Here is an 11,719-nt window from a genome sequence, read left to right on the forward strand (position 1 = left end):
AGGACCCAACCCAATTTCCACTTTGAAATTCGAGCCAAGTCCTGTGCATGTCCGACACCTGGCGAATGTCGGGCACAATTGTCCTTTTTACCCTTCTTACTTCAACTTTTTCTTAAAATTGCCTTAGACTTCTGCCGAAAATTCGGCAGAGTCTCCCCTGTATTTTTGACTTATCCCAAAATTTTCACCTGTCAAACAATCTTAGAAACCCTACCAACAGCCAGACTAAGTCAACAAACAGATTCCAACCTCAGTTCCTTATGTTCAACATGATATCAGAGCATTTTCTAGGGTTTTCAAGGTTGCAAGGATTTTCTGCAAAACTTTACCTTGGCGCGGAAACTATAATTGGCCCGGTGATGGATCCCGCGTACTTCTACGGCCTGGGGGCGAAAAAACAAGTTGAAAATGTGAGTGGACCAAAAATAATGTTCTTCAAAAAATAATTCTCATAACATAAAATCCCCCATTGTAAAAAGAAATTTAACTAAATAAAACTGAATACTTACTTTCTACATCACGCATAGTCAATTCAAGGCATTCTATATCAGTCATATTCAAGCTTGAAAGTTTCATACAAAAACCACTGAATTCAAAGCTTTCATAAAGTACTGAAATCAAACGCGTATAAAAACTCTGTACTCAGACCTTTCATAACTGAATAAATATAAAGGGATCTATGTCCGAAAAATCAGAAAAACTGATTTATTATAGCTGAAAATCAACATTTAATAAAGAAACTCAGAATCCTTTGAAAATACCACCGGTATGTACCCCTGTCATTTCCGTCAATTCCCTGGCAGGGCTCGGGCGTCACACAGACTTACCCGAGCCGCAAACTGGAGAAATCAGGGGACTATGATCAGCCTGTCCCGCCGGCAGATTCCTCGATGACACCAAGTCAACTCGAGTCGCTCTGGTAGGATGCAGGGGACCGTAGTCAGCCTGATCCGCAATCCTGGCAGGTCTCGGGGACATAAAGTCAGCCGAGCCGCAATCCTGGCAGGTCTCGGGACACCAAATCTGCCGAGCCGCAAATCCTGGCACTCACGGTCCGAGCGTCCCCGAAACTCGTGAGGCAAGTCAAGTGCCCTGACTGAACTATAATCAGACTGGATGTCCGTAGACATCGGTCCGACTCTGGGTAATCACCATAAAGAAAAACGGGTGCGAGGTGGTTTTAAAATAATGTCCTTTTAAAAAGAAATATCTGAATAATAACTGTAAAACTCAAGTCGTGCTGCGGTCTTAACTGATTCAAAACTCAAACTCTGTTTCTGTAACTGATAAATAAGAAGCACCGACTTATAGAATTATTACTGTACTGATCATATTCAAAATCGTATTAAAACTTACTCAAAGACTGAATGAAGAAACTTACTCAAATAAACTCATTTATAAAACTCATTTATATAAAATCATTTATAAAATCTATTTTTATATAAAAGCACATCAATTCATATAAAAGCACATCAATTCATTCATGAAATCTGATTTATGAAAGAAGGTCCACTCACAGATGGTCCAAGCTACTTCGACCCCTCGAAGGTCTCCTTTACACTTCTGCCGAGCTCCTGGTGCCTGATTACCCCGAAAGATTAAATTAATAAACTGCTGAATAAAATGAAATTTAACTAAACACCCTGCCCCCGGCTCCTAGAAATACAAACACTTAATCAAGTTATTCCTATGCCCGCCTCAGCTTTTTAAACAGTTAGGCCGGCCTCAAGAGAGAACCTCGATAAGCCATGAGTTGCTCGATAGGCCGATCCGGGACCCCGTGGGTCCACGGTCTCCGATGGCCAAGCTGAGCTTCCCGAAAAGTTTCTCATAGGGCGGGAACCAAGTTCTGCGAAATTGGTCCGAATCGGACGGTCGGATTGGCTAAAATCGCGTTATCGCTTAAAACCCTAACCCTAGCCCCAGGGTTCGCGATTCCGGAGTATCCGGGCCTCCGATTCGCAATCCGTCAAATCCTACGCGATCCTGAAGTCACGTAGACCGACCTATCCAAAATTCAGCGCAATCCAACGATCACACGACACTGCACCCACGGATCGCGCGATATGAAAAATCCGTTTGGGGCTCAAACGGACTCCGAATTGAGATCCGCGAAATCCCACGTACTCGTGACGACACGAGGACCTCAAAACTGGCCAGAACCATGCCACCACCCTGACCCACGCGCTGCCACACGCGCGGGGCAGATCGGGTGTCCAAAGCGATTCGGGTGTGCCGAAAAAATCGTGGAACCGAGACTCCAAACTCCTACCCTAGGTAAAACACCCCATTTGGAGTCACTTTTGTTCTTGGACATACCCCAAAAAGTGACCAGAAACAGTAGATCTCGGCGGCCGAAGTTTCGGCCAGAATTCAAGTCGAAAATTGATCGCTTTAGAGCTAAAATTGATCAAAACCCATACATCCATCAGCTAGAATACGAAAAATAGCTGAGAAACCATACCTTACTCGATTGATTTGGTGAAGAAACGAAGGAGAAAATCGAGCTGGAAGATCGGGTAAACTCGGGTGAACATCCGTCGGAAATCATGGTTTTCCGATCAGCTCCAGGCGGCCCAAGGGTGGAGGATGGTCAGGTCGTGACGGCGAGAGGGAGGCAGAGCCGACGGTGCCCAAGGCAGAGATCAGCTCGGCCTGTGGTGGCCGGGCCGTCGCCTAGAAGTTGAAGCGTGGCACGGCTGGGTGCGACGGAAGAGGGAGAGAGGAGAGAGAGAGGAAACTGACGGGGGAGAGGAGAGAGAAGAGATAAAAAATCTGGCTTTTTCCCAAATTATCGTTTTGCCCTTCGCGGTATTTAGACCATATCTTATTCGTTACAGCTCCGTTTCGGGTCTACTCCGTGTCTACGAACTCGTTTCGCCGTGATCTACGCAACAGCGCAAGCGGAATTGCCAAATTCGTTCTCGATCAAAAAGTCAATTTTCCCCCTATTAAATAATGCGAGGGCAAGATTGTCTTTTTGCTAGAAGATATTATCCTTACTTTTTAGATATTTTATTTTTATTTTTAGATATTTTGTTTTGGGTTATTACAATAGTACCTAGAAATTTCATTACTCCAATGGATGAAATACTGTTAACAGGGAGGTCTGAGGAAGAGGCTATTGATGACTCAATGGCTTCTGGCATTCAGAGTGCTGCTTTTGTTTCTAACATGGCTGATCGTTTGCGTGCTAGAGCAAACGAGGTTCAGAAGCTAACAACTGAAAATTCGTCTATTCAAAGAATGCTTCATGAGTCTCAACAGGAGGTTGAGAAACTTAAAGGAGAGAATAATGCCTTGTTGAAACTGGTGAGTTCGTACTCCGTTGATACACTGAGAAGGCTAGACATGCTGCAGGTCTCAAATGAAAGAATTTTGGGAGACCACGAGAGGCTCATGGCTAAGCTTAAGCGGCGCCGTCCTCTTCCTTCAGAGGCTTCCAGAACATAATGTAATTTTATAGATTTTACAGGGGCTGCACCTTCATTGCAGGTGGAAAAAATCTATCTGTTATATGCTCATTTCCTGTTATAATAATTGCGCACATTCTTAAACTTGCACACCTGTGGTTTTTACGTCTTTTCAAAATGACGGTTTGGAACCTTGTGCCTTATAGGTTCAAATAACCACATCGACTCTCCCAAATTTCATATTTCAACGCATGGTAGCCCGGAACTTTTGGCCTGGGCTAAACACAAACTCAGAATTTATTTGCCCTTTTCAAATGGACATGAAATATGGATTGAGTAAAAGCCACGCTAATATCGCAATATAGTAGTGAAGAGCATTAACTACTATATACCCACAACTTCAAGTTCAGGATCTCTCATATATTTGGATCCATGGGCTTCCGGCCCAGATATAATAAAATATGTGGGGAGCCTCAATTCATCATTTGAGGTTTATATTGATATTATCCATTTCGCGGTGTATTCTTAACAACCGGAATTCACAAAATATATTTCTTCCTTGAGGTGTCGATTATAACAAAATCGAACTTTATTAAATTCATCATCTTCTTATGCCAAAGAAATATGTGGCGTACCACAATCTGCAATAATACCTCAAGGGTTGTCCATTTAATTGTTGGAACTTTAGGTTCTCAACACTGTTAGATTTTGAACTTCAGGCCAAAGTCACATATTCTCATGGTATGGACATTCAATCCCCTTAGATTTTGAACTTCGGGCCAAAATCACATATTCTCATGGTATGGACATTTTTACAATTTTCTGTACATATTTTGGGACTTCAAGTCCTTACATAATTGTCCATATTTTGAGGAACTTCTGGCATCTCATTTAATTGCTCATCCATGAGTTTAAGGAACTTCAGGTTCCCTTTTGTATATAGTGACGGTTTACCCAAAATGGTTAATATTTATGCATACGTCACTATTCATGTATACGGTACTATTCATCAAGTCATGAATACATATCTATTCATGTGTATAGTACATTTGCCAGTACAGTTATTATTCATGTGTACGGCACTTTTAACCAATACGGTACTGTTACATCATCAAGGAACTCTAGGTCCTTATTTACATGTCAAGGATCAAGGATCTTCAAGTCCGATCTCTTGTTTACAAATATAGTACCGGAGAGACTGCCAGCTCTCATATCATTATCATCATCAAGGATCTTCAGGTCCTGATGTAATTGTATGATGAGGATCAAGGAACTTCTGGTCCTGATTTGCATACTATAAAAACTCATCATACCACACAATTAATCCATAAAATAAATTGCTTGTAAATAAATTACTGGTATGGACGATAAACCCGCACCATACTTTAAATAAATGTAAATGTGCGGTAAAATAAATTCATAAATTAAATTGCTTGTTGTATGGACGTTAATCCCGCACCATACCTTAAATAAAATTAAATGTGTGGTAAAGTAAATTCATAAAGTATGAGGGTTAATTCCACATCATACTTTAAGTAAAAGTAAATGTGCGATAAAGTAAACGTGCTTGTATGTGCATTAATTCTGCTCCATACATTTAAATAAAAGTATAGGCATAGATGATAAACTCGCGCCACCCTTTTAAATAGATACTGTTGTATGGGTAATAAATCTACACCATACAGTAAATAAAATAAATATGGGGATAAAGCCACCACTAAAAATATAAGAGGGTGAAACCGACAATTATTTATGGGTTCTTAGCAACACCACGCTCAAATAATATATATGCTGTCAACTGGAATTGCCTCCTTTTTTTTCGGTAGAATTCCAGTCAAAACTAGAGGAAATAGGAAACAATATAATATTATTACATTAATATATGTAACTAGAAAAGTTGAGACAAACCATAGTGTTAGTCTGCCTTCACGTTTGTCTGCTCCATAATTTCGTAAATAAAATGGATGAACATGAACCTGCACAAGTTCCTCCTGTACACCTTTACTTGCTTTTTATGATCAATATAATTATATAATATTAAAGATAAAATAGGATAAAGAAAAGCAGAGGACTTATCTCTTTTCCTCAAACCCACTGCTTCCACTTGCCTGATCTGACTTACAGATCTTTGACAAAAACTATGTTCTAGAAACCTGCTTGAATACAGCAATCTTGTAGCCCAGGTAACACCCACTGAGTTGGACTCTAGCTATTATGACTTCTCCATAGACTCAGCTTCAAACCGGTTTTGGTCAACAGTGAACCGAAAGTTCTGCCCACAGTTATGAACTGTTCCAAGGCGTAGGAGGGTTTCTCATCCAATTCCTCCATGTCTGAGTGCTGCGCAGAATGCCTTTGCTTGATCAGTTTGTGGCCTTTTCTTCTTCCTCTATGTTTGTAGACATGTTTTAGAGAGGGCTATACTCTCTGCTATAGTCGAGAGGTTGATTGCTGGAAATTTGAGAAAGAAAGGTATTGAAGCAGATGGAATTCATCCAAGAATTCAGTTGGTATTTTTTGAAAGAGAATTCATGCTGATAACGTGTTGTAAAATGAACGGAATATGTGCTAAAATATTGAGCTGCATGTAAAGTAAATGAGACACAACATTTAACGAGGTTCGGCTATGCCTACGTCCTCGGAGAGCAGCAGCAGTAACTTTTCCACTATATAAAATAATAGGGCTACAACTTTAGTGTTTACAATATGTGTGGCTCACTGAATTTTCTCTCTTGGAGAATTTCTCTCTGCTCTCTTTCCTCTCCACTCACTCACCTTCTTTCTTCCTTCTTTTCCTCTTCTCTGAGCACCCTCTTCTACTGATGGAGGTATCTATTTATAGGCCAAAGACATTGGCTGTTCACTTCACAAGCATTTGGCTTCACTCGAATAATTGGTAGACAAGCATCATTAATATTCTTCAATCAATTGGGTAGTGGGGCTTGCCATTTTGGGATCCACATTGTTGACTTTACAACATAACAATTATTTTCACTCCTTTTTTAGTCTATTAAGCATATGTTCTAGTCAACTTAGCTAAGTCTAAATCTATAAAATACTTGACTCGTTAACTACATGTAAAGAATGATTCATCTATACTATACAAGCAAATACATAATTATTCAAAGTAGTAATAATAGTAATTATAGTTCTAAATTCAGTGATAACAAAATATGATTTTACATTTGAGTTCATGCATGCAGGCCTTTCAGAAAGGACAAATTGGGATTTCCGTTGTGACATTCTGGTATTTACCAAAGTCGGGAACGGCTGCAAGCAAGAGGGCAGCCTCTAAGGCTCTTGATTTTATATTAGGATGGTGAGCAATTAATTAAAAAAAAATAGTTATCTAGAATAATGAGTAGTTTTAATTTGAAGTTGAATTTGTATTATAGGTTTACTCATCCTGTTACATTCGGTGAGTATCCCCAAAGCATGAGATCTTCAGTGGGAGATCGTTTGCCTAAATTCAGCGCAGCAGAATTAAAACTGCTAAAAGGATCTATAGATTTCCTTGGTGTCAATTATTACACAGCTAGTTATGCAGATCCTCCCTCACTCTCCGCTGCCACTTCTACTGTTAACCAAAGTTTCTATGGAGACATGGATATCTCTCTCTCTAGTATGTATTCTCAACTCAACATCATTGTTATATAGTATTCATGTGTCCTCTGCTAATGTTGTAATTTACTCTTTTGCAACAGCGGACAAAAATGGGGTTCCTTTGGGTACACCGGTACTCACTCTCTCTCTCTCTCTCTCTCTCTCTCTCTCTCTCTCTCTCTCTCTCTCTCTCATTTGATCATCTCCATTCGTCGCAACTGATATCGTCGACAGAAATAGGTTTCCTTGTAGTGATTATAGAACCCTGAACATAAAATGTTACTTCAGAATTAGCCCATGTGAGAATGGAAAGTTAATCTATATGTGTGTGTGTATATATATAGTTACTGGCAGTTGATATTGGTTTAATTTGCAGACTGCTTTGAGCTGGCTACACATCTACCCAAAGGGAATTCGAGAGCTTATGCTACATATAAAGGAAAAGTACAACGATCCGGAGATTTACATTACTGAAAACGGTACGTAAGACCTACAACTAATTTTGTAATCAATGCTATAAATTAGTATGATCATTTTTTCGTTGTTGTAAATTTAATGAAATCATATATTAAACTTTGCACGTTGAAGGTGTTGGTGATCCAAATAATAGCTCCCTGCCTATTAAGACTGTCCTCAAGGATAGTACAAGGATAAGATACCATTATCTCCATCGATCTTTCATATCTTTCAGAAGCCATCAAGTGAGTACAAGGATATATATATATATATATATATATATATACATATATATACATATATATAATTTTCATGAAATCAAATAATTAATTTCTAATTTAATATATATGTGTAGAGAGGGCGTTAAAGTGAAGGGATACTTTGCATGGGCATTTGCGGATGTGTATGAATGGAACTCAGGCTACACTGTTCGATTTGGACTCGCTTATGCCGATTACAAAAACAAATTTAAAGGAACTCTCAAGTACTCTGCCTATTGGTTCAAGATGTTCCTCCTCAAATGATTGATGGATATATGCATGACTTGTAAGCTTCTAGCTAGAATTAATCCACCGTCGGACCATGGACTTTTTGGTTGTATTAATTAAATAATCGGACCATGGACTTCCTTATTGATTTAAATAAATTTTGTTTAATCGAACAACTCTGTTCGATTCAATATTAATTCCCATTGCCAAAATTTCTTTCAATTTCCACATGTAGATATATACATATGCGTGGTTCTTGTTATGAATATCTAATCTATTGCATTAAACGCGATCTGAAACGATAAGGTAGGGTTTTGATGATAATGATTGTGCCGTTTACGTAGGCAACAATAATGCTTATAACTAGAGCTGGCAATAAATTCGTGTTGTGTTGGGCAACAATAATGTTTATGAGTCATAAGTTACGACTGCTAGGCTAGGCCTCTGTTTTTGTAGTTTTCGTTTTTTTTTTTTCCCTTACCATGTGATTTTATTCAGACCGCAAATTTCTTAATTAAGATTTTGCTCTTCATATCTTAGTCTTGATTGACACGTTTGAGTTGTAGATTGACTATTCTAATTGTCCATTGTACACATTTTATGATATTTTGGCTTTTTTTGGTAACTAAAGGTACCAGATAAGCATCGAACGCAAAGGAAATCCCCATTTTGATTGCATATAACTCTGCAGCGAGGACGTAAACCATACCAGGAGCCTTCATGGCCACGGCACCAACCAAAGCTGCAGAAGAATCGCGAACAAGAATAAACCCAACTCCTATGTGACCATAATTGCAAATCTATTGCACCATCCACGTTTAACTTAAAGGAACCCCCCTGCGGAGGTAGCCACCGAACACAAGGACCTGGCAAAGAAGGCCTGCTATGACGTAATGCTAACTCTACTTTAAGTTCCTCATCGTAGTTCTTTGCACAGGCACCCAGCCGTAATAGCAAAAAGGGATAACTGTCCCACAGAAAGAATATCCCACGCCGCAGACACCCAACTCAATGTATCTGGAAGTCTGAGGTGAAGGAATTGCGTAGGAAAACCTAATCCCTCCCAGACTTTTCGACAGACGCCACATTAAAAAAACTCGTGGACAGAAGTTTCCGGTATTGATCTGCAACGAAAACAAACTTCCTCAGCAATAATATGACGATAAATCATATAATTACTAGTGTACAAGGTGCTAATCCATGATGACTAGGCCTCATAATTTCATGACAACAACAGAAGGACTTGAGTTCATTAGTCAAACTGTAATTGACTTTACGCAACACTTAAAAAAACCTAATGACTTTCTCATTCTCCTCTCTCCTTATTGGAACAGGAAACCAGTTGGGCCTATACCTATTTAAAACCATACTCATGTGATATGAGGCCCATTACTAATGTCAAACTCGATACTGGGCCACTGTAAATTATTACACAAAGAGAGGAAGTTATGTTTTGTTTGAAATCTTCAACTGCGAATGGCATGGTAGCTGTCCTGCTTTCTTTTTATGAGCATCTTCACAAAACTTCAAAATTATGATGCAGCAAAGCAAGAAGGATAGGGCCTTACCCATCCCCTATACTTTTATGTGCTACTTTACTTAACCAACTTAAACTGTAACCTTAATGCTGGTATGGATATATACATGTATATATTGTGAGTAATTGGGTGCCCTTGCGTGATATAGAATAATCCTTTCGCTAAGGTAATAAAGGCATGATAATCTACCTAGCTAGAACCCTGAACCCTAACACAACACTATTCCCCAACTCCGGCCTCGACCGCCATTGGGGCCAAGTTGCAAAGGGCATGGTTTTAGTTTTGTAATTGCCCCTATAGGATGTTGTGGGCCTTATCTTACAATTCTCGTATGTGTATAATGACCTGTATTTTTGAATGGAGCATTTCTCGATTTATGCATATCATTCTTGCACAAGATTACTCCACTTAAAAACTACTGGGTTTATTTATTTATTTGTTTTACCTTTTTCTTTTTGTGGGGGCTTTTTCGTTACGGCAGCTACAAATGGGCCTGGGTTGCTGTAAAGAGCAAATGGGTGAAAATTCTCCTTGTGTCTGAGTTCAAGAATCAGACCCCAAGAGTGCTTCGAAAGGGTAGTTGAGCCTTAGGAAACACCTTGATCTTCTTCACCAATGAAACCAACAGTTGCTTATAGATAAATGCTTAGCTTGGCTTGAGAAGCTTGTGGCATGAAAGCTAAGCATTCATGAGTTTAGCATGAGAGAGAGAGAGAGAGAGAGAGAGAGAGAGAGAGAGAGAGAGAGACTAGATTTTCTACGAGAAACAGAGGTTTAAAGCAAAAGATTTCTTGAGAATTTGTTGAGGAGAGAGAGAGAGAGAGAGAGAGAGAGAGAGGGAGAGATTAGGGTGGAAGAATGGGTGCTTTGGGTAATTTTTTGGCAGCTTGACGAAAGCTTCGTCAGGCTCTAAAATGGCTTGCCAGAAGAGAAGATGGGAAGAGATGAAGGAATATGGCTCGAAATTGAAGGGTTCCAAGGATGATAGGTAATGCTTGCTCTCTCTGGATGTGTGTTGAGATAATGGGTAGAGGATATCCCCCTTTTATAGTCGTTGTAAGCTCCTTCTTCCCAAGAAACCTTAATGGGTTCTCTCCAATTTTGCTAAGTCTTCCCTTTCATATCTCTTCCCTTCCTTTGATTCATCCTAATTTGTGAAATCCCCCTCTGTCCAAACACACAGAGATTAAATTTTTGGGAGCTCAAAAGTCTTCCCATAGTCGTTCCAGTGGTAACCTCCCATCTCTGGTTATCACTTCTCATTCTTTCCTCCCCTATTTCATGGCAAGCGCTGGTAAGGGAAGGAAATAGATAACAGTGTTGGTCTGAAGGATGCCTTTTCTCCTAGCAACCTGCGCACGCTAATACCCTTTGGTCTTTTGAATGGTTTGTCTTAAGGTTTGCCTTTGGTCACGTGCTAGAGCCTCTCAGCAGCCTGCATATGTGAGTCATTCCTTGGCTTTTTGTAGTGGTTTTGTCTCCAGCCATGTGCTAGAGACTTTCAGATATTTTTCTTGGTCATTTGGGCATTCCTAAGGAAATGGGTTTGTCTACTAGGGAATGGGCTAGCTTCACAAAGTGATGGACTATTTTTATTAATGTGATGGGTCAATTTTCTAAAGTAGTGGGCTCCCTTTTGCTCTCTTTTATTGCTTACCTACATATTTGGGCTCAAGAAATGGGCTCGAGTTTTGGGGCTCCCAAGCAGCCCAAAACTTCCATTTCTCAGCTCATCAATGAGCCTCATGAATACTCGTTACCATCTATACCACAACCCACTCAACAAGCCCCGAGCATTTGCGTGGCTTAGGCCCACTTAAGATTGTAGCATGGCTAGGTGTAAAAATAATGATTTTTCGCTTAGCATTGCATGTCGATTGGCGTGCCTGAATTTTATCGTATTTGAAAAGGGATATGATGCTTGACGGGATAATTAGCATGGGCTTGTAGAGCCAATGCCTTTTATAGGCTCATTTCAATTCTTAGTGTGACGAATTGCATATTTATTTGGGATGACACGTGGATCGTGGCTCGTGCAAGCGTGCATGACAAATTTCGTGTGCTCTGAACCGGGTCTCTTCATAACAAGATGTCGCACTGAGTCGGAAATTTATTTGAGCCCAACCCTGAATTTTTTGAGTCTCAACATTTTTTCTTTTCAAATTACGTTTTATGAGATAAATGCCACCCGCTACCTTTGTGCATCTTGAAAAAAGATAAG

At 39.8% G+C, this 11,719-nt stretch overlaps 1 pseudogene; it reads left to right on the forward strand.

Annotated features, from left to right (window-relative positions):
* LOC117617283 overlaps positions 1-7,996 on the forward strand; it is an 11,000-nt pseudogene extending 3,004 nt beyond the window's left edge.
* The last annotated feature ends 3,723 nt before the right edge of the window (positions 7,997-11,719 follow it).

This window comes from Prunus dulcis, chromosome 2 (assembly GCF_902201215.1).
Source record: "Prunus dulcis chromosome 2, ALMONDv2, whole genome shotgun sequence".
Classification (NCBI taxonomy): Eukaryota; Viridiplantae; Streptophyta; class Magnoliopsida; order Rosales; family Rosaceae; genus Prunus; species Prunus dulcis.